This window comes from Oncorhynchus keta, chromosome 33, assembly GCF_023373465.1.
Source record: "Oncorhynchus keta strain PuntledgeMale-10-30-2019 chromosome 33, Oket_V2, whole genome shotgun sequence".
In the NCBI taxonomy this organism is placed as follows: domain Eukaryota; kingdom Metazoa; phylum Chordata; class Actinopteri; order Salmoniformes; family Salmonidae; genus Oncorhynchus; species Oncorhynchus keta.
In genome coordinates this window covers 15,884,758-15,889,757 of record NC_068453.1, presented here as the reverse complement: position 1 = coordinate 15,889,757, position 5,000 = coordinate 15,884,758, and the positions used below count along the sequence as shown (strand labels likewise).

Here is a 5,000-nt window from a genome sequence, read left to right as displayed (position 1 = left end):
ACCCTTTTCTGGCGTGATAGCCTACCCCTGGTTTCGGGAATTTTCCTATCCAATTATAAACTGATCAGACCCATAATGTTATCTATTTTGTTTATTTTGCTCCTTTGCACCCCAGTATCTCTACTTGTACACTCACCTTCTGCACATCTATCACTCCAGCGTTTAATTGCTAATTATTTCGCCACTATGGCTTATTAATTGCCTTACCTCCGTTATCCTACCTCATTTGCACACACGGTATATATACATTTTCTATTGTGTTATTGACTGTATGTTTGTTTATTCCATGTGTAACTCTGTGTTGTTGTTGTTGTTTGTGTTGCACTGTGTTGCTTTATCTTGGCCAGGTCGCAGTTGTAAATGAGAACTTTAACCTACCCGGTTAAATAAAGGTGAAATATATATATATATTTTAAATGCGTTGCGGAGATCCATTCCAGCCTACCCGTGCTTTGCACACCAGTAATACCACTTCACTCCACATGAGGACAGCATTGGATCCTTCATTAATTGATCAGATTTATAGTAAAGGGGCGTTACCTTGATGTCTGCGGTAGTGCTGCTGGTGCTAAAATAGAGGTGCACTTATTCTGATAGGTTATCATTGGTGCCTCCACAAGGCCACTTCGACACAGTTATTACAAAACTCTGAAGCAGCAAGAAGGACATTAGCTTTAAATGAACCGAAACACCAAAGAAGTTGTGTTTTGGAGTTTGGAGTTTGACTTTTAAAGGTAGGCATGAATGTTTTTTATTATGCCTATTCATCATTTGCATTTTGACTCATTTCCAGTCTGTAATAGAAGAACATTGTATATTACTAGCTATGCCTATTTATTTTTTATTTATTTGGGTATTTTGATCATTCCACTCGTCTGAAATATAGACTACTGCATAAATTAAAAGCCCATTTCAAGTCTAAATCCCGATTGGCATGCACTTATAACCTTCCCACCCAGGCACCAACTTGGGCACCAACTCAATCTCTCTCCTTTGAAAACACACCATAGACTTCAAAAGGAGGGAGGCCTATGGTCAACGGTGGAGAAAGATGAATGAAATATGAACCACATGCTGCATCGTAGCCTAATATGCATATGTGTGGAGTAGCGTTAGTTAGAATTAGTAGCCTACCATGGACACTTATTTGCTGACATCATTGTTGTGTTTCATGTCTTCAGTGCTGCAAGACTTACCGTGTTTCTAAATGTCAGCCAGGAATGAGTTAAGTAGTTGTACTTATGGACAAAGCTTCTGTTGTTTTTACTTGTACCCCATTGATGTGATCACTCCATGTTATTATGACGCACACCTCAAGGGTTGACGCTACACTCTTAGAAACAAGGGTTCCAAAAGGTTATTTGGCTGGCCCCATTGCAAAACCTTATTTGGTTCCAGTTAGAACCATTTTGGTTCCAGGTAGAACGATTGTTCGGTTCCATGTAGAACCCTCTCTGTAAAGGGTTCTACATGAAACTCAAAAGGGTTCTTCAAATGGTTTTCCTATGGGGACAGCCGCAGACCCCTTTTAGGTTCTGGATAGCACCTTGTTGTAATTCCTTTCAAAGGGATTTTGTGGAAACAGAGGCCAATCACTTTGCTCTTATTTTCCCCTTTGGTCTCATAACACTACCCACCAGCCACTAGTGCCATGTCCAACCGTCACATGTTCGAGGACCTCTGCAGATGTCACACACATGAGTCCTTGTCAATTACAACAAAGGGAAATTCTTCAAAGACTACACACACACACACACACACACACACACACACACACACACACACACACACACACACACACACACACACACACACACACACACTCCTCTCTGATGGTGGAGCCTACAGAAGAAGGTTTGATGGCTCTTTGACCCTCATGAAAGGTCCACTAAAGGTCAAACTGAGGAAATAGTTGTTCATATGGCGATGGTCATTGTGTTTGATCTCCCGACTCTGTCTGTGTGTGTGTGTGTGTGTGTGTGTGTGTGTGTGTGTGTGTGTGTGTGTGTGTGTGTGTGTGTTTGTTTGAAGTGGGGAGGTCAGGATGAAAGAGATCGCTAGCCTTTCATGAGGGCTGTGGGGAGACATGCATACACACATTACAGTATGTTGAGTAGTTGAGGGAAACAGTATTGAAATAGTTCATCTTGTGTCAAACCTCTATGACCCTTAAAGTGTCCACAGAGCATCATAACCAACACATAACGATACAGGACATGAAGTGATTGTGTTTACAACAGAAATACTGGGGTTGCTAATCTGTTGTAAGAACCTCTGGGTGTAACAAGGACCACTGTTGTTGTTCCAGCATAAATACATGGGAATTAGGGCCACTTATAGCACGAGAGAGAGAGAGAGAGAGAGAGAGAGAGAGAGAGAGAGAGAGAGAGAGAGAGAGAGAGAGAGAGAGAGAGAGAGAGAGAGCGAGAGCGAGAGCGAGAGAGAGACACAGAGAGAGAGAGAGACACAGAGAGAGAGAGAGAGAGACACAGAGAGAGACAGCGACAGAGAGAGACAGCGACAGAGAGAGAGAGAGACACAGAGAGAGACACAGAGAGAGAGAGAGAGACACAGAGAGAGAGACACACAGAGAGAGACAGCGACAGAGAGAGAGAGAGAGATTATTTTGGAACTTGTGAGTGTAATATTTACTTACTGTTCACTTTTAATTGTTTATTTCACTTTTGTTTATCCATTTCACTTCCTTTGGGAATGTAAACATATGCTTCCATGCCAATAAAGACCCTTGAATTGAATTGCGAGAGAGAGAGAATGAGCGGGGCTCTGTTCACTAACACAAACAAACCCCACAGAGCCCCAGGACAGCAGCACAATTAGACCCAACCAAATCATGAGAAAACAAAAAGATAATTACTTTACAGATTGGAAAGAATTAACAAAAAAACAGAGCAAACTAGAATGCTATTTTGCCCTGAACAGAGAGTAGACAGTGGCAGAATACCTGACCACTGTGACTGACCCAAATTTAAGGAAAGCTTTGACTATGTACAGACTCAGTGAGCATAGCCTTGCTATTGAGAAAGGCTGCCATAGGCAGACATGGCTCTCAAGAGAAGACAGGCTATGTGCACACTGCCCACAAAGTGAGGTGGAATCTAAGCTGCACTTCCTAATCTCCTGCCAAATGTATGGCCATATTAGAGAGACATATTTCCCTCAGATCACACAGATCCACAAAGAATTCGAAAACAAATCCAATTTTGATCAACTCCCATATCCACTGTTGCCACAAGAAATGAACAACCAGTGAAGAACAAACACCATGTAAATATAACTCATTTATTTTCCCTTATTTTCCCTTGTGTACTTTAACCATTTGCACATTGTTACAACACTGTATATATACATAATATGACATCTGTAATGTCTTTATTATTTTTGAACTTCTGTGAGTGGAATGTTTACTGTTCATTTTTATTGTTTATTTCACTTTTGTATATTATCTACTTCACTTGCTTTGGCAATGTTAACATATGTTTCCCATGCCAATAAAGCCCCTTTAATATAATTAGAGAGAGAGAGAGAGAGAGAGAGAGAGAGAGAGAGAGAGAGTGGGAGAGAGAGAGACCCACGTGTAATTTCACAGCACCAAACTCAGAGACAGGAAGTGTGACTAACGAGTTAGACTACAGGAAGTCCCATCATGTTAACGAGAGCTTTATGTAACATACAGAGAGGTGGTGGGTGCTAAAGAGAGCTGCAAGTAGTTTGGAGTAGCAGACTCACAGTTTGGGAGGTTTGTGTGTGTGTGTGTGTGTGTGTGTGTGTGTGTGTGTGTGTGTGTGTGTGTGTGTGTGTGTGTGTGTGTGTGTGTGTGTGTGTGTGTGTGTGTGTGTGTGTGTGTGTGTGTGTGTGTGTGTGTGTGTGTGTGTGTGTGTGTGTGTGTGTGTGTGTGACATAGCCTGGTAGTGTGTACGGGTTAACTTACGTCGATCTCTGCACGTCAAACTTGTGACAGTTCTGTGTGTGTGTGTGCGCGTGTCTGCGTGTGTGTCAATGCTTGTTAATTAAAGAGACTGCGCACTTTATATTGTTGTATGCTATTATAGATGTGTTCCCAATAGTTCCCGAGAACGGAAGAGGTTTGTATCTATCCTGGAGCACAACTGATCTTTGTTCATCAATAGTGGTGTTTTAGCTTATGTACAGTAGCATGTGGGGATGTGTGACACTTACTCCTCAGCCGGGAAGTGTCGCCACTTGCGCCGACTGGTTAGTCAGGAGGGCAGTCACATGTGCTAGCAAGGCAGAGGTCCTAGGTTCGAGACTCGGTGTGAGACGAATCAGGAGGAAGCAGGCAGCATGACGTCCGTTACATTTAGTTGTTACTCCGTTGGTCCTTCTGCACAAATCACACCTGTCAACAGAAGTAATGGTGACATCACACATAGCATTTGGCAGTGTGTGTGTGTGTGTGCACTCGTGCGTGGGTATGGGGGGTTTACGGGAGGTATGTTTGTGTGTGACCCAGGCCCGGGTTGGGCTGTAACTGCTGGAAGTTCTTCCCTGCGTATTCCCGATCAGAGTTTAGCATTACACATCTATTAATAGGGCCTTCCCAGTCTCCTCTCTGACACTGAGGCTCTGACACAGCTCTCTGACAACCTGGCCTCAAATATCACTCTGACACTCAGTCTCTTTCTCCACCATCAGCACTGCCACCTAGCTAACCACAGACAGCTCACTGGTGTTGGGAGCACCACAGCTTAGAGCTAGCTGGTAGCGCCTGATACTCAGGGATTATACTGGACTCCGAGGTGCCTGGGGAAATAGGCTAGCTGAGGTTTACTAGCCCCTGGAGGTATGTGCTGTTTTGGATACACAAAGAGTGCTGGTTTGTTTGGTCTTTAGTGCTAAATATATGGTGTTTTGCACTAAGAGGGCTGATTAGTTTGTTTGTAATGGTAACAAGGGGTACTGGTTTGTATTTGTTTGGTGTACTATGTACTGGTCTATGCTGATTTGTGACTAGTCTCTCA

At 43.1% G+C, this 5,000-nt stretch overlaps 1 protein-coding gene across 5 annotated transcripts in view; it reads left to right on the top strand.

Moving 5' to 3' along the window:
- The first annotated feature begins 598 nt into the window (after positions 1–598).
- The window catches only part of LOC118365960 (protein kinase C theta type-like), a 26,895-nt gene continuing 22,493 nt past the window's right edge, over positions 599–5,000 (top strand). The window contains exons 1-2 of one of the 5 annotated variants that reach the window (XM_052492102.1): positions 642–734; positions 4,675–4,822. The gene's annotated coding sequence lies outside the window, so the exon portion shown is untranslated. Of the gene's footprint in view, positions 735–3,665; positions 3,758–3,891; positions 4,823–5,000 lie in introns of those variants that run through there. The other 4 variants (XM_052492103.1, XM_052492104.1, XM_052492105.1 and 1 more) reach the window with 4 other exon arrangements.